Genomic DNA, 19,252 nt, shown 5'->3' on the forward strand with positions numbered 1-19,252 from the left:
CCCTTACTTTAGTGTTCCTGGTCAAAATTGACTGGCCTGTTTTAACTGCTCTTAAATTAGCACAAAAAAAGGTTAACCTTCCTGTTGTCGTTGGGTCAAATCTGACCGATTTACAACTTAAATCACTCATAAATATTGTGTTTTTCATCTGATTGCCTCAAGGCCTTATGATATCCTCCACACTGCACTTGCACATATAAAAGAGATGATCACCTATTTCATTGAATTTTGAGTGTTTAATTAATCAATTGTTACACCCGTCGTGTTCCCAGTTAAAACAGACCGATCAATTTTGACCGGGAACACCAAAGTAAGGGGCAGGAGGTGAAGAGGACAGGAGGAATAAATAGTTCAGCAGTTCTTTTTAAGGTGGCACAGAGAATTCGACGTTGTCAACCCCCTGACTTAATGATGGTTTCAAACAGACTCAAGTGGATTCTGTTATTTTTTGACATAAAGCATCTATGAAATGTCCTTTTTGACCTGGGTTAAGACGAGTGGTTTCTGCATGCATATTAACTTACACGACACAAACGGGCAAATTACGGCTTCAATAGCTAGCTAAGTAATGTAGCTAGCTAGCTAACACTAGCTCACTTAGCCTGTACTAGCTACATTAGCCTAACTCATCCACAGTAGCGCGGGGCGGTAGGCCTCTTTTCCACTGCCAGCTATGTGGTTGCTATCTAGCTAGCTATCCTTGCTTGTTTGCAAACTTATGAGCTACTTTAATTATCCTAACGAAAGCTAATGTTCAGTCTTGGAGCCACATTTCTAAGTTAATACCATACTTAAACATATCATACAGTTATAGTGTAATTAATAAATAAAGCAATAAATAGCGTGATTACTTTTTCCAGTTTGAGAGATGTGATGAGTGATCTGTAATAGATGAGCTCTCCTAACACTGTTCACGATTCACTAGAGAGGTAATGAAGATAAATTCTGTAGACCAGCAGTTTCAGTAAAGATGCCGGTAAATCAAAGTGTACGTGAGTAACCTGTGACATTTTAACAGCAACAGAATTCGTCTTCTCTGTACTGAACTGAGGGGTTAAGTGATCAGGACTAATGCAGTTCACAATCAGTCCAGCAGGAGGCAGAGCACACCCATAGTGACTATTTAAAGTGTTCCCAAGCTTGTTTCTTTACAGTCTACAGAATTACTGGCATCCTGATAAAGAAGGGTGAGCAAAACATCTATAAGAGAGACAGAGAGAGAGAGAGAGAGAGAGAGAGAGACAGAGAGAAAGACTAAACATTTTTCTTAATGACAAATATGTCACAATTATTGGCATCCCTTGGAATTCTTGTTAAATTTGATTGATATTGAGCCTGCATCTATTTCTGTTCTAATGTAATGTAGCATATCCCAAAAGCAAAAATATACTTTAATTTATTAATAATCTCTTTTTTTATAGAGCACTTTTCATACCAGTGGCAGCTCAAAGTATTATCCAACCATCCATCCATCCATCCATCCATCCATCCATCCATCCATCCATCCATCCAATTAAGCATCCATCCATCCATCCATCCATCCATCCATCCATCCATCCATCCATCCATCCATCCATCCAACCAACCAACCAAGCATCCAACCAACCAAGTATCCATCCATCGATCTATTCATCCATTAAAGTGGGACTCTCCTTATTACACAGTCAATAACAGCAAGAGACGGTAGAGGTAGAGAGTGGGGGGCGGGAGTGTGGGTAGAGTAAATTTAAAAAAAAAACAGGAACTGCACTGCAGTCAAGCTGCTTCACTCAGAGGCAGGAAGAGTATTTTTCACTGGAGCCTCTTACAGAAACACGTACTTTTACTCAGTCATGAGTTCTTTAATTCTCTTTGTGTTGCTCCTCTGTATCTCAGGTAAGATCAGAGTTGTATTTTTCCTGTTTCTATCATTATCCCAATGTAATGGACCCATTTTCTTCACTTGCGATGCATTTTTAATGAAAATAACAGGTTAATAATGGACGGAGGAGTTTGAGTAAATTGCTTAAAAGCTTGTATTTGATCAAATCACCTCCTGCTGGGCATTTTTTACACCTCTTTCTGGTGGGGTGCAGTTTGAGGGAGCCACGATTCTGTAGCAGAGAATTGAATTCATGAAGTAATTTTGAAAAATAAATTTTCATTCACGCAGATGATGATTCTCACCTGTTGGAGTTCTTTTTTAGTATCATATCACTTTAAATGTTACAGGAAATTGCCTGTTATAAATGTGTTGCCTAGAATAACAGACAAAGCCAATTGAAAAACACTTATTATTGGCGCTGTGGATAGGGCTGCCCACCGCTCCGGGCAAGTGCTCACTGCCCTCTAGTGTGCGTGTATCTTCACTAGTGTGTGTATGTGATGTTTCACTTCACGGATGGGTTAAATGCAGAGGTGGAATTTCCCTGTTTGTGGGATTAAAAAAGTATCACTTAAACTTAAACTTCTGTACCTTCTTAAGACACTGCAGTTATCATTTATTTTTGTATTTAAAAGTGTAAATGTTTATTGATTTAGGGATTCATGTCGCGATTGGCCCCTCCCAGTCCTGTCCATGTGTTCATGTTGTGGTTTAGCCCCCTCGTTTCTTGACTCCGACCCTGATTGTCCCCACCTGTTTTCCACCTGTCCTTCGTATTCCATGTGTATTTAAGCCCTGTTTATGCCCCTTGTCCTTGCTGGTCTTTGTTTGCTGTTGTTTGAATCTCTATGTTGTTGGTTGTACTGATGTTTGAGTCTGGTTTATATCAAGTCCCCAATCTATCCGTGTTGGCTCATTGACCCTGGACCGTTCTGACCGTAGCCCTGGATTTGCCCATGATAAAAGTCACTTATCTCAGCATGTGCGTCTGCCTCCTCACTCCCTGTTACAGAAAGACCAGCCACCAAAGGACGTAGCGAGTAAGCGAGACTCCAGTATGTGGTTGTTTCATTGGGACTAAACTCTGGCTGTTTCTATGCAGCCCAAGTTCGACATGTCCCAACACCACCAAGCCAGAGACAGCAAATCTCCTGGCGCTGAGGGAACACGAGCGTCTCGTCGGTCCCATAGGAAGATGAAAGACCTTCCCGTCCTCGAGTTGGATGACGAGTGCTCAGGTAAGCGCCTTGGGTCCACCCATCTTGAGCAACGCTGCAGGGAGGAGCGACCTGCAGCACAAGACGAGGTGAGACGGATGGAACATTCAGATAACCCATACTGTGGTACTTCGCTCGTTCGCAAGCGCCACTGCGAGCTGCCTATCGTTCGAGTGAGCCTTGGAAATGGCCGAGTGGGTCCCGTTTCAGTTTGTTCCTCTAGGTTGGAGCAGCTGTCCCCAGCCGGAGTTCCTGATCCTGTGGCCGCACCCAGTGGCAAGCCTGATACCATGGACGCACCCGCCGCCAGTCGCCGTGCCTCCGGACCCGCCGCCAGGACGTCGTAGGGTGCCCGCCTGCCCCCCGGACGTCGTAGCGGGCCTGCCCCTGCAAACATTACAGCTCCTTTGTTCCCGCCCTTGTTTGTGTCTGCTGTTCCCCGTGGGCCTCCCGTTCCTGCTGTGTCTGCTGTTCCCCATGGGCCTCCTGTTCCTCCCGTGTCTGCTGTTCCCTGCGGGCCTCCCATTCCTCCCGTGTCTGCTGTAGCCCGTGGGCCTCCCGTTCCTCTCGTGTCTGCTGTTACTTTGTTTTTGCCCTACTCAGTCCCTGGTGTGGTTTTGTTCCCGTCTGTTGTTTCTGTTCCCGTTCCTGTTGTGGTTCCTGTACCTGTATCTCTTTTTGTTTCTGTCTCCAGCTCCATTTCTGTGCCACTGTCTGCTTTGGTTCCTGTTCCCCTGTCTTTTGCATGGTCTGTCTTGCGTGCTTGTTTCCCTCATCCTGTTGTACCTCCATTCGTCTCTTGTTCGCAGTCTTTGTGTTGTGCCTCCTCATTCTCCCTCCATTTTTCGTCCTCGATCTGTTCGTGTTTTGTCTGTTCCTGTCTGGTGTTGTCTCCTGTTTCTGTGCCTTTGGCTTCCACTAGTGTTTCTGCCTCTGCTTCTGTACCCATGGTTCCTGTTCCACGTTCTTCTGTGCCTATCCCATGCCCTGTCCTGGCTCCTGTCCTTGTCTAGTTTGGCTCTGTCCTTGTTTTGTGTCTGTTTGTTTTGTTCTGTTTGTTTGGTGCGCCTTGGTATGCGTGCCTTTGGGAGGGTGTGGGTACTGTCATGATTGGCCCCTCCCAGTCCTGTCCATGTGTTCGTGTTTTGGTTTAGCCCCCTCGTTTCATGACTCCGCCCTTGATTGTCTCCACCTGTCCCTTGTTTTTCATTTGTATTTAAGCCCTGTTTGCCCCTTGTCCTTGCTGGTCTTTGCTGTTTGAATCTCTCTGTTGTTGTTTGTACTGGTGTTTGGTTCTGGTTTGTCATGTCTGGTCCCCGATGTATCCATGTTGGCTCGTTTTCCCTGGACCGTGTTGACAGTGACCATGGATTTGCCCATTGGTCGCTAATCTCAGCATGTGTGTCCACCTCCTCACTCCCCGCTACAATTCAATGATTTTCTTGCTGATTTAGAATTTAAAGCTACACTATGCAAGAATTAAAATTTCAAATTTATTTGTATAGCGCTTTTTCAACGTATATTGTCACAAAGCAGCTTTACAGAATTTCGGAAAAGACAAAGTTTTAACAGGAGTATAAGAATGTACAAAACCCCCCAGTGGGCAAGCCAGGGGCAACAGTGGCAAGGAAAAACTCCCTCAGAACTGAGGAAGAAACCTTGGGAAGAACCAGGCTAACCAGGAGGGACCCATCCTCCTCTGGTCAAACTACCTATCAGCCCATTTCATTGTACAGTGTGACAACTCCCATCTGTAGTTGTATCACATAATAATCTTCTCCTTCCTCCTATCTTTCCTCTGAAGTAGTTCTACAGTAATGCTGAATTAATTGGCTTCTGTTCTGCAGATTCTGAGAGCCTGAAGACACTGAGAAATTTAACTGTAAGATGTGGAGGATCTCTCACTATTCCATGTTTTTATGATGAGAAATACAAATCAAACCGTAAATACTGGTGTAAAGGGCAGGACTGGATCAACTGTAAAATAGTAGCCTATACAAACACAAGTGGAAGAACATCACTTACTGATCATCCAACCCAGAATATGTTTACTGTGGAACTGAAGAGACTCCAAGACTCTGACTCTGGATATTATTGGTGTGCTGTGGAAATTACTGGTACTGGATCAGATGATGGTGATTATGTGTACCTGATGGTCAGTTCAGATAAGACGTCTCTCTGTGGGAAGTAGAATCTGTTCACTATAACTTAGACGTGTTATTTATGATGGAGGATGTATTTATACGACTCATTCTCTGCCTCTTTATTCAGATCCTGCTGTGTCGGTGATGAACAGCAGAGTGAGTGGTCAGGAAGGGGGCAGAATCAGTGTCCAGTGTTTCTACAGTGCTGAATATAAGAAAGAAAAGAGGAAGTGGTACAGATTTAAAGATAAGTGTTTCTTAGGGGGGAGGACTACCACATCCCAGAATTCAGCAGTGCTGGTAGTTGACTATGGAAAAGGATCAGTCAGTGTGGAGATGAGGGGTCTGCAGAAGAGTGATGCTGGCTGGTACTGGTTCAGTGCAGGAGATGTGGGGTTTACTGTTCACCTCACTGTCACTGAAAGACCTTCAAGTAAGATCACATGTATCAGAAATACTGTTCATATCTGCTGATCATCCAGCTGTAATGTTGTTTAACTTGCACCACTTTGCTTAAAGTTGTTAGCAACAGCTGTGACTACAAGAGAAGAAACAGTCAGGAAACTCAGGAAAGTATGACCACTCCAGGTGCGGTCACTTTTGTGCCTCTCGTTGGTACACGGGGCTCGAGCACTGTCCTCACGATGCCTGTCATGAGCAGTTTAGAATTCAGGCAGTGATCTATCGATCTATCTCCAAAATGGTAGGTTTACAGGAGAAGGAAAAAACATACTGTACTTTTAATGTAAGACAATGGAACCAGATGTTTTTCCAAGTAATTTAAGGTCATTTCTGTTAGTTCAATGTTCTACTTTGAAATCATGTCAAACTGAAAAATGACAAAAGGAGATACGAGGTTTAATTCCAACAACGATTTTGTATGTATGTATACACAGACAGAAGAGCATTACATTTATATATTACATTTATTATTACTATTTCATATGGCGTGACTGACAGCTTTCAGAATCTATTAACTTTTCATTTCTTTATTCCTTTCTCTACAGAGGAAACTACATGTTCTGGCACTGAGAAACCCAAGTGAGTAGAAAACCATATTAAAAATACTGAAGAGAATGAGTCACTATTGGTCAGTACTTATGGTGCATTTTTTACATATTAATTGCCACATCAATACTAAGCAGACTCGTACTGTTAAAATACATCACAATACTTCTCTAACTTTTATCAAAGATTCTAAAATTATCACAATAGTGCATTTAGAAAAAAATGCTACCACATCATAAGTTAAGATACAACATGATATAACAAGAATTCAAATTCTTAAGTGGTCTATGATGCATTTGTAAGGGATCAGTCTGTCGCCACCACCTGCCAGCAAAGAGCACACTATTGTAGCTTCTGCTTCGGCCTTTTCTGCTATTTTCTCACTCCCAGTCTTATGAGTGTAACTCCTCTTGCTGTCTGAACCCCCCAGTGACGCAGTGATAACACATTATAGAATCTGTCATCATCACCACAAGATATAAACTGACAGTCTGATTCCTTAGTTTGTGAATTTATACAGGTGGTGATTTATTCCTGCTTTGTTTTGTTTCAGAGAGTCACAGCAGTTCTTTCACACAACTGAATGATTCCACAAACGCTGAGATCCTGGAGGTGTCGATAATTAAGAAGCTACAACACTGCAGCTTTTGCATCTGAACTTCTGTTGTGGGCAACAGGTTCATCAGCACTGTCAGTTTAGAACGTATTTCTTCAACTTCTTGCTTCATGAGCTCCTGTTTTGACTGCTGTTTCTGCTTTTATTGGTCATTTGAATTGAACAAACTCCAACCCAGACTACACACTAAAATCTCAGCCAGTAGAGTCTCACTTAAACCCAGCAATCAGTTCACGTCACCACTATTCTCTATTAACTGCAACGGTTCCTCTCATCCCAAATTTAATATATAAACCTAATTCTAGAACTTGTTGGGACCGTATGTGAAATGGCAATAAAACAGAGCTGTGATTAGCAAATTCTGTTGAAGTGTATTAAATTACAAACAGTACCAAAACACAATATCTGATGTTTTACATTGTGAACTTCATTGTTTTTTGTGTATGTAATCTTTCCAAATATGAAATTGGAACAGGAGCATATTTGCATCACCTTTGAAGTGACCCACTGCTCTTTAAGTGACATACGCAGAACTATGATCCTCACTTTTGTTTGTCATTCATGTTGGGAAACTGTAAACTTCAATCAGACAGAAATAATTTCTTCCGAAATGTTCAAGTTTTGTATGTAAAATGGAAGAGATGTACTAATGTGGAGCTATAATAAAGATTAGTGTACGTTTCAGGAGGCTCATTTCTCATGTGTGTGTGTGTGTGTGCGCTCAGTTTTGTATGTAAACCTCACATACTCACGGTTTCTTATGCGCATGATTTACAACTTTCATGCAGAACTATAATGCATATGTAGAAACCCCCAGTGGTAGAAAAGTGAATTCCCTAGTAAAACCATCATGAGATGCACAAACTCTCATTGATTATCAGCTACTTCAGTATAAGTGACAGAAGGACTGGTGACTTTTGAGCTCACACACTGTAAAAATGTTTCTTCAGTCAGCATGAAAATACTTACTGATTGTAGAAGTGAGTGAGTAAGTGTGTAATAAGTCTGGTGATGCTTGAGGATTTCAAACATTTCAGTTGTTTTAACATTTAATCCATATTTCTAAATAATTTTTTTTATTTTAATCTTTGTAGACTTTATAACCTAGGATTGAAAATATGTGCAATGAAGTGAAATTGTAATTATTTAAACTTCATATTTAATTTCTAAGGTAAAATAAACAGCTGGAATTTAATCAATCAGAACAAATTTTACATATAACACATCAGCTTTTTAAATGCTTTATAGGCTACTGAGAAATTTGTTAATCATATATTCACTCCAAACATGTAATGTCATAACAAATATCTCAACAAAACACTTATGACAGAAAAAAGAGCAATGAGCCAAGACATATTTGTTGCCCAAATTTTGCTTCTTTCATTTAGCACTGGATCTATGCAGCTAACATTGCTAACAAACACTTTATATTTTATTTCACTTTATATATATTTTATATAAATGAGTGTCAATCTTGAGTTTTTGACCTGAAGATTAAGTTTAACAATTGAAACAGAATGACTAACGTAGCGTCCGGTGTACAAAGAGGAGCTGAACTTTGTAGGTTATTCGTAATTCAGCACAACACCTTTAAAGTGGAGGTCTACAGCATTCAGCTACAGTCATTCTGTGTCCTAAACCACATCATCAAGTCTTTACAACTTTAATGAAGACCTAGATGTCATTTGAATGGGTTGAGAGACATGTTAAGGATGTATTTATGGAAAAGATTTGGGTGACTATTGACTTTGTGTTTGTTAGCAATATTAACCTCATAGCTCCTGAGCTAAAGTAAAGAAGCAGTATTTGGACACAAAACTTGTTTCGTCGACGACATCTGAGGTGAAAAAAAGTGTTACGTTGATTTTTCAGCAATCCATTCCTTTAACTTTACATTTGTATAAGCAGTGTAGCTGCAGGTTATTCTGAAAGGCTTTTTACAGATAGAAAGTGTGAATCAACAGGAAGTAAAAACCTTAAGCTAAAGTCTTAGAATGAAACCATTTTCATCATAATTGTATGATATATAGTACAAATTCATTGTACAACCTCAATTCCAGCGAAGTTGGGACATTGTGTAAAACATAAATAAAAACAGAATACGATGATTCTCAAATCCTTTTCAACCTATATTCAATTGAATACACTACAAAGACAAGATATTTAATGTTCAAACGGATAAACTTTATTGTTTTTTTGCAGATATTCACTCATTTTGAATTTGATGCCTGCAACATGTTCCAAAGAAGTTGGGGCAGGGGCAACAAAAGACTGGAAAAGTTGAGGAAAGCTCAAAAAACATCTGTTTGGAACATTCCACAGGTAACCAGGTTAATTGGAAAGAGGTGAGTGTCATGAATCAAATCAAATCAAATCAAATTTATTTGTATAGCGCTTTTTTACAACGGATGTTGTCACAAAGCAGCTTTACAGAGTTTCAGAAAAGAAAAAGTTTCAAGAGAACTCTAAGAATGTACAGAAACCCCCTGGTGGGCAAGCCAGAGGCAACAGTGGCAAGGAAAAACTCCCTCAGAACTGAGGAAGAAACCTTGGGAGGAACCAGGCTCACCAGGGGGGACCCATCCTCCTCTGGTCAAACTACCTACAAGTGATTATACTACTAATATTAATAGCAGTAATATTGGTATTATGAATAACTAGGAGACTATGAAAACATCAGCGTGGGGTGGGCAGCTCATCCGAGGTAGGTGGTTGGGGCATGGGCAGCTGGTCTGAAGTAGGTAGCAGGAGGGCTCGGCAGTCGGTCGTCCTTCAGTGTCCAGCCGGTCATATGGGTGATTGTGTACTCGGAAAGAAAGTAGGTAAATGGAATTAGTTTTGTTCTATCCATTTGTACATAAACAGGGAATGTAAACATTTACAGAGTGTGGCTAACGACTCCGGCAGATCTGACTATGACAGCTTAACTGAAAGGAGAGAACCAGAAGGACACACAGACACGGCAGCACTTTGAAACAATTCGGCATCCCTCCACTCCACCGTCCACAAACTTGAGTGACCGCGTGCGAGCAGCGGGACGACAGCACCAGCGTCTCAGTTTACTATAATTCCCTGTGTCCATGGACCCCTGGATCTGCTACCTTTATCTAAGGGGGGACATTAGCTACCAAAAGCTATACTGAACAAGTGAGTTTTCAGCCTAGTCTTAAAGATTGAGACTGTGTCTGAGTCCCGAACAGTTTCTGGAAGGTCATTCCAGAGTTTGGGGGCTTTATAAGAAAAAGCTCTTCCCCCAGCTGAAACCTTCTGAATTTTGGGGACTATTAATAATCCAGCGCTCTGGGATCTGAGTGGTCGTGATGGCTCATAATGAGAAATAAGGTCTTGCAGGTACTCGGGAGCGAGACCATGTAGGGCTTTATACGTCAATAAAAGGATTTTATAATCAATACGGAATTTAATAGGTAGCCAATGAAGTGATGATAGCACTGGACTGATATGTTCAAATTTTCTAGTTTTAGTGAGGACCCTGGCTGCGGCGTTTTGGACTAATTGGAGTTTGTTTAAATTCCTGCTCGTGCATCCTGACAGTAGTGCGTTACAGTAGTCTAGCCTAGAAGTAATAAAGGCGTGTACTAGTGTTTCTGCATCACGCAGGGACAGGGCATTTCTGATCTTGGCAATGTTGCGAAGATGTAGAAAAGCTGTCCTAGTGATGCTGCCTATGTGTTGATCGAATGATAAATCTGAATCTATTATAACGCCGAGATTTTTTGCTGCTGATCCAGGTGTGGCTGGAAAGTCGGCGAGATTTAAGATTAAATCTGGTGATTTACTTCTTGCTATTTTTGGACCCAGAAGGAGAACCTCTGTTTTGTTACTGTTTAGTAGGAGGAAGTTCTGTGACATCCAGCCTTTGACGTCTTTTACACAGTCCTCCATTTTCTTTAACCTGTACTGGTCATCAGGCTTGGCTGATATGTACAGTTGAGTATCGTCTGCATAACAATGAAAGTTTACGCCATGGTTACTTATAACTGTGCCTAACGGTAACATGTATAGGGTAAATAATAAAGGTCCTAATATAGAGCCCTGCGGAACTCCAAATCTCACTTTTGAATAAGTGGAAGATAAATTGTTTACCCTAACGAACTGATAACGTTCTGATTGGTAAGATCTGAACCATGATAGGGCCGTCCCTGTGACTCCAACCATGTTTTCTAACCTTTCTAAGAGAATATTGTGGTCTATTGTATCAAAAGCCACGCTGAGGTCAAGTAGCACTAAAAGGGATACGCAGCCTTGATCAGAGGCAAGAAAAAGATCATTAGTTATCTTAACTAGAGCCGTCTCAGTGCTGTGGTTTGGCCTGAATCCAGACTGGAATTTTTCATATATATGGTTCTTATGTAGATATGAACTAAGTTGTTGGGCCACAGCTTTTTCTAAGATCTTAGATATAAACGGTAAGTTAGAGACAGGCCTGTAATTAGACAAAACGGTGACATCAAGATTTGGTTTCTTGATCAGAGGTTTGATAACTGCTAGTTTAAAAGCTTTGGGTACATGGCCCAGACTAAGGGACGAGTTTACTATAGTTAAAATAGGGTTTATAATGGCTGGCAGTACTTCTTTAAGTAATTTTGATGGAATTGCATCGAGTGTGCAGGTTGTGCAATTTGCAGAGGAGATAATCTTCTCTAGCTCCAGCTGTGGGAGGGGGTAAAAGGTTTCCAGATTCTTTTCTACAACTGTGTTTTGTTCTATATCAGCCAAGTCAGATGACAGCCAAGCTGGATTTGAATTTGATACTGTGGGTTGAATTTGTTGTCTAATATTATCAATTTTATTATTAAAGAAGTCCATAAAAACTTCACTGGTGAGAGTTGCTGGGATTTCTGGTTCATTACCTGCCTGATTTTGTGTGATTTGGGAAATCACATTAAACAGAACTCTAGGATTATACTTATTATTCTCGATCAGCGAGGCCAGATATGCTGAGCGAGCTTCAGTGAGAGCATTTCTATACTCTATAAGGCTGTCCTTCCAGGCAGTGTGGAACACTTCTAGTTTGGTATGACGCCATTTCCGCTCTAATTTCCGAGCTGTTTGTTTTAAGGTCCGGGTTTTATCGTTGTACCATGGGGCGAGCTTTTTCTGCCTTATTCTTTTTATTTTAAGTGGGGCCACATTTTCTAAAGTGGATCGTAATGTATTTTCTAAATAATCGGTTAGTGAATCTAGTTCCATTGGATCTGATGGAGTGGAGACTGGGGTTGATAACTCTGGGAGATTTTCTATAAATTGTAGGGCGGTAAAAGGTTTTATTGTGCGCTTTGTTGAATAACGAGGGGACGTATATATATTATGGCTAAATCGTAGCTCATACGAAATTAAGTAATGGTCGGAGATCGCTGTGGTTTGCGGTAGGATATTCAGCTTGTCTATGTTAAGACCTAGTATCAAAACTAAATCTAACGTATGACTACAGTCGTGTGTCGGCCCTATTACATTTTGGGTAAGACCAACAGAGTCTAGGATTGAGGTAAATGCCCTTTTTAATGGGTCGTCTACCTTCTCAAAGTGAATATTAAAATCTCCTACAATTATTACTTTATCGTTGCACACAGCCAGGTTTGCAGCGAAGTCACTAAATTCTTTTATAAATTCAGAGTATGGCCCTGGTGGTCTGTAAATGTTAAATAATGAGAACGCCTTCTTTTTTGTGACCGGATTTGTGACGTGAATAGAGAGGACCTCAAAGGAAGAGAAAGTGTCACATTGTTTCTGACTAATATCTAGAGTATTTTGGTATATTATACAGACTCCACCTCCCTTGCCTGATAGTCTTGGCCTATGTGCATAATTATAGCCTACAGGCGTGGCTTCATTTAAAGCTAAATATTCGTCTGGTCTAACCCACGTTTCAGTAAGACAAAAAAAGTCAAATTTATGATCGCTTATAATTTCATTTACGACGACTGCTTTAGAGTTTAGTGATCTTATATTAAGTAGTCCAAGTTTTAGATTTAAGGTGCTAGTGCTATCATCAGAACATGGATATATGTTGATAAGGTTATTTAAGCGGACTGATTGAGTTTTTCTGTGATTAAATTTAGTTTTAATTCGGGGCAAAGACACAGTCTCAATACGATTAATCTTGGGTGACGCCTCAAGGCGGATCGCAGACGGTCGGTTTAGCCTGTCTGTCTGCGGCCTGGTCCCGGCTCTGGACTGTCAGCAGCGGTTTACACTACTCTGCCGACTAACTAAAAGACTATGTGCTATGCTGCACGAAAGTAAGGCAGCACCCTCCCGCGTGGGGTGGACACCATCCCTACCTATGAGACCAGGCTTGCCCTCAAAACGTAACCAATTATCTATAAAGCCCACTTGATTTTCGGAACACCACTTGGACATCCAGCAGTTTAACGCCGTAAGCCTGCTGTAGGCCTCAGCGCCGCGCCGCATTGGGATGGGGCCAGAGCAGATTACGGCATCGGACATCATCTGGGCCTGTTTAACCACCTCTCTAATATTAGCCTTAGTTATCTCTGACTGCCGCAGACGGATATCGTTGGCCCCTACATGAATAACTATCCATGAATATCTCATGACTGGGTATAAAGGGAGCATCCCTGAAAGGCTCAGTTGTACACAAGCAAGGAAGGGGTGAGGTTCACCACTTTGTGAACAACTGCGTGAGCAAATAGCCCAACAGTTTATGAACAATATTTGTCAACGTGCAATTGTAATGAATTTAGGGATTTCATCATCTACAGTCCATAATATCATCAAAAGATTCTGAGAATCTGGAGAAATCTCTGCAAGTAAGCGGCAAGGCAGAAAACCAACATTGAATGCCTGTGACCTTCGATCCCTCAGGCGGCACTGCATTAAAAACCCACATCATTCTGTAACGGATATTACCACATGGGCTCAGGAACACTTTGTCACATTGTCAGTGAACACAGTTCGTCACTCCATCTACAAGTGCAAGTTAAAACTCTGCCATGCAAAGCGAAAGCCATACATCAACAACACCCAGAAACGCCGCCGGCTTCTCTGGGCCCGAGCTCATCTGAGATGGACTGACGCAAAGTGGAAAAGTGTCCTGTGGTCTGACGAGTCCACATTTCAAATTGTTTTTGGAAATCATGGACATCGTGTCCTCCGGGCCAAAGAGGAAAATGACTGTCCGGATTCTTATCAGCGCAAAGTTTAAAAGCCAGCATCTCTGATGGTGTGGGGGTGTGTTAGTGCCCATGGCATGGGTAACTTGCACATCTGTGAATGCACCATTAATGCTGAAATGTACATACAGGTTTTGGAGCAACATATGCTTCCATCCAAGCAACGTCTTTTTCAGGGACATCCCTGCTTATTTCAGCAAGACAATGCCAAGCCACATTCTGCACGTGTTACAACAGTGTGGCTTCGTAGTAAAAGAGTGCAGGTACTAGACTGGCCTGCCTGCAGTCCAGACCTGTCTCCCATTGAAAATGTGTGGCACATTATGAAGCTCAAAATATGACGACGGAGACCCCGGACTGTTGAAGAACAGAAGTTGTACATCAAGCAAGAATGGGAAAGAATTCCATCTACAAAGCTTCAACAATTAGTTCCCAAACGCATATTGAGTGTTGTTGTGGTAACAGTGGTAAACATGCACCTGTCCCAACTTCTTTGGAACATGTTGCAGGCATCAAATTCAAAAGGAGTGAGTATTTGCAAAAAACAAAGTGTATCTGTTTGAACATTAAATATCTTGTCTTTTTAGTGTACTCAATTGAATATAGGTTGAAAAGGATTTGCAAATCATCGTATTCTGTTTTTAATGTTTTACACAACGTCCCAACTTCATTGGAATTGGGGTTGTAAGATGTCTTGTATTGCAGTATCTTCATTGTAAGAGACCTGGCCAGAAACACACTCGCTTACACCTGAAATCAAAACACACAAAAGAAAAAAAAACAAATGAAATGTACACAATTTTCACCTGACCACAAAAGTGCTTAAAGGCAAAAATGTGTTTGGTGTCTGAGGTTTGCTTCTTAATTTTCAAGTTTAATGATTTTTAACTGCATATTTAAAATATTCCTCTTTTCATCTGCTCATGATTGAGCTCTAAACATCTATTTTTACTGCACATTAGCCTTAATAAGATCATTTCAAAAACATTTAAGCCTTTTCATATTAACTTTGTTAAAAGTTATATTCTTATTTTTATGTACTTTGTACTTCCTTTTAATTCCCCATTTAATGATTTTAAGCAACTTTGTATTTTTATTGATTTCCACTCTTAAGCACTTAAGCACTAAGCAATAAGTATATTGAACTGCCTTTGTGTATGAAATGTGTTTATATAAATAAGCTTGTCTTGTCTTGCCTTGCTCATGTCACCCAAGTAGTTTTTGGGACACCAAACACTGATTGGCCAATCAACAGCATTTTGGGGTATCATTGATTTTTCAGTGAAGTATTCAATTGAATAATAGTCCATTGCGAACCATTTCACAGCTGTTGACCCTCACTCTGAGACTCTCTCACCTCTTATTCCAAAACCACAGAGCTGTAGATCACCTCATCATCTCTGACTGCCTGAGAGAGCTGGAAAATAGGACAGGGTTAGAAATAAAGGAGGATCTCTCGCTCCTACCACCTTGAGTGATCTTCCATCAGCTAAACTAAATGCTTAATAAGGTTGAGGTCAAAGTTATATTGTAAACTATATAAATACTTATACGCTATATTTTCAAAAGTATTCATTCACCCATCCAAATCATTGAATTCAGGTGTTCCAATCACTTCCATGGCCACAGGTGTATAAAACCAAGCACCTAGGCATGCAGACTGCTTCTACAAACATTTTTGAAAGAATGGGTCGTTCTCAGGAGTTCAGTGAGTTCCAGCATGGTACCATGATAGGATCCCACCTGTGCAGTCCAGTCGTGAAATTTCCTCTCAACTAAATATTCCAAGTTAACTGTCAGTGGTATTATAACAAAGTGGAAGCGTTTGGGAACGACAGCAACTCAGCCATGAAATGGTAGGCCACATAAAATGACAGAGCTGGGTCAGCAGATGCTGAGGCGCATAGTGCGCAGAGGTCACCAACTTTCTACAGAGTCAATCGCTAGAGACCTCCATACTTCATGTGGACTTCAGATTAGCTCAAGAACAGCATAAACACTTCATGGAATGAGTTTCCAAGGTTGAACAGCTGCATCCAAGCCTTACATCACCAAACGCTGCAAAAGCAGCAAAAGCGCTGAAAGCAGTAGAGTAAAGCGTCGCCACTGGACTCTAGAGCAGTGGAGACGTGTTCTCTGGAGTGATGAATCACGCTTCTCCATCTGGCAATCCGATGGACGAGTCTGGGTTTACTGCTTGCCGGGAGAATAGTTCTTGTCTGACTGCATTGTGCCAAGTGTAAGGTTCAGTGGAGGGGGATTTATAGTGTGGGGTTGTTTTTCAGGAGCTGGGCTCGGCCCCTTAGATCCAGTTAAAGGAACTCTTAATGCTTCAGCAGACCAAGAGATTTTGGACAATTTCATGCTCCCAACTTTGTGGGAACAGTTTGAAGATAGTCCTTTCCTCTTTTGTCATGACTGTGCACCAGTGCAAAAAGCAAGGTCCATAAAGATGTGGATGAGCGAATTTGGTGTGGAAGACCTTGACTGGCCTACACAGAGTCCTGACCTCAACCTGATAGAACACCTTTGGGATGAATTAGAATGGAGATTGCGAGCCAGGCCTTCTCATCCAACAGCAGTGTCTGACCCCACAAATGGGCTTCTGGTAGAATGGTCAAAAATTCCTATAAACACACTCCTTAACCCTGTGGAAAACCTTCCCAGAAGAGTTGAAGCTGTTATAGCTGCAAAGGGTCGGCCAACATCATATTAAACCCTATGGATTAAGAATGGGATCTCACTCAATTTCATATGCGTGTGAAGGCAGACGACCGAATACTTTTGGAAATATAGTGTAGCTTTCAACGAGGTAATGTCCACTCAACTTACTGTGAAGTGGTCAAAACAGTGAACTGGTGAAAAAGGCTGTATTTTTACTTACAGTTTTCTTTTTGGTTGTTGTGGTTACGCTGCTGTAGATGACGTCATTTTCATGATCCAATGCAGATGAAGACTGTGGACACAATATACTCAGTAACTTAATCTCTTAATGTAATCAATTTAATCAAAAATCAAATGTAAAAGTAATCAAATTCCGTTTGCATGCAGCAGTAGTTTAGGCAGTGCAACACATTTAATAAAAGCATGTGTCCACTCACCACAGAGACTATTTCTGCCCAATGAAGACGACATAAGTGGGGTATAATCTGACAGCTGATATGTACAAAGAAGAGGAACAACACCTAAACCTAATCATAATAGGCTAATTACTGCCATAGCAGGCGTGAAAATATGGACCATTTATGTTTTATCTTTGATGCCAAAGCCCATTGTAGTATTTGTGAAACAATAAATGCAACTTTGAATATGGATAAATATAAATAAATAATTACCCCAAGAAATGCAACATCATAAATATTGTTTCAGCATTTGATTGGGAGACTTGTGATCAATATAGGCCTACCCATGTCTACACCCCTGGTATACAGATGTGTGTAAAAATAAAGCCTTAACTTTTTTCTTACTATGATTCACAGCACTGTACATCACTGGGCTTTCAGTCGTAAGTGTCTGTTTCACACACACAAATGTGATTTTACACAAAGTCAAAACTAGATGACCAAAAAGGGCACATAAAAGTATTATATTAATTTTCTAAAAACAAACAAGTCTGATGCAAAAGAGGCACAACACTAACTACTGCACCAACAGCAAAAATGCACCAGAACCTCAATACTGACTGTGTGAAATGCAGAGTTACTGACCCTCCCTCTGCTCTCTGTTTGATTTCCATCTGTTAGAGGGAGATATTAAAGAAGTGGCCTTTAGTGGCCTACTTATACTTATGTAATAACACAATATTCATAATGCACAAGATAGCACAACAGTAACATTCTGTTATTTGTTTTAAATCCTGTCCTTTACAATAGCAACATTTTAAAAGCATGCTAAAAAAGTCTGTGAGAAAATGTAAGATAATTACTTACTGCACTTTTTTGCCAACATACAGGTTATAATGATGGTCAAAATCAGCAGAAGCCCCAGGTCTACAGCCAGTACAATCCAGATGAGCCTGGTATTTACAATTCTGCAATGAATAATTTCACTGAAAACTGTACGTTTAACCTAAAGTACATGTACATGTACACATGCTGTCAAATAAGATACATTTTATTATCTAATGTACACAATTCAAATAGTTTAGTTCTTCAGCATTTCAGATCATGTGTGAATTACTTCTGTTGCTTTCCTTCACTTGAGTCACAAATTCTCACAATAATGTTCCAACATCTACTGTAAAGCTTTTGCAGAAGAGTAGACTGTAATAAATGGGACAAACTCTATAATACCCCCAATTTCAGAAGAAATGCTGGATGAGCAGGTGTCTACAAACTTTTGGACATATGGTGAATGTGTTAGTCAGCATTGCTTATATTTGCTGTACTAACTAAACTAAAGAGAGACACATCTTGGTTCATGTATTTTGAATTATCTTTCAGTAATGCATTTATAATCTAAGTTCAATTCATCTGCTTTTCACCTACTAATCTTCCCACTGTTGCTTGTGTCGTCTACCTACTCTGAAGCTGTTACTGCAGGAGGGGCAGTCCTTCTACTTCATAAAGCAAAATACAAAAACATGCCACACTGAAGTGTGAAAGTTCAGCTATTTTTACCGATCAACACCATTTACCAGACTGCAGTATTTAAATGTCTTGCAGAAAGGAAACACATATGCACAGAAATGTCAGACAGCCATTGTAATTAGTGAACTCAGCTACTTTAAAGTTGAACCTTTACTGACACAGAGTTAAACTGTACACACATAGCTTGTATGATCTCCTTAGAGTACTGCTAATAGATTTGATGCTGTGGATCTGCGGCACGACACATAAGGTCATCATGCCCAATGTCAGAGGTTCAAAAGGCTACATATACATACATACATACATACATACATACATACATATTATTCAAAGAATTTTACACTAATCCAGGATATCAAGAATGTCTGAAGAAGTTAATTAGCTGGAGCCGCTGTGGTTGATTGTGGTTGGAACTAGAAGCTGCAGGAATGTAGCCCTGGTCCTGAAGAACTACTTTCCTGCAGAGTTTCATTCCACCCTGCATGTAACACACTGCCCTTCCCCTAACACAACACTAATGCACCTGATCCAGCCAATCAGGAATGTCTGAAGAAGTTAATTAGCTGGAGCCGCTGTGGTTGATTGTGGTTGGAACTAGACGCTGCAGGAATGTAGCTCTCCAGGACCCAAGTCAGAGACCACTGCAATGGAGGGTACCAC

At 40.8% G+C, this 19,252-nt stretch overlaps 1 pseudogene; it reads left to right on the plus strand.

Annotated features, from left to right (window-relative positions):
- Positions 1-1,784: 1,784 nt before the first annotated feature.
- Positions 1,785-19,252, plus strand: part of LOC108416627 — a 47,803-nt pseudogene continuing 30,335 nt past the window's right edge.

Source organism: Pygocentrus nattereri, chromosome 19, assembly GCF_015220715.1.
Source record: "Pygocentrus nattereri isolate fPygNat1 chromosome 19, fPygNat1.pri, whole genome shotgun sequence".
Lineage (NCBI taxonomy): Eukaryota > Metazoa > Chordata > Actinopteri > Characiformes > Serrasalmidae > Pygocentrus > Pygocentrus nattereri.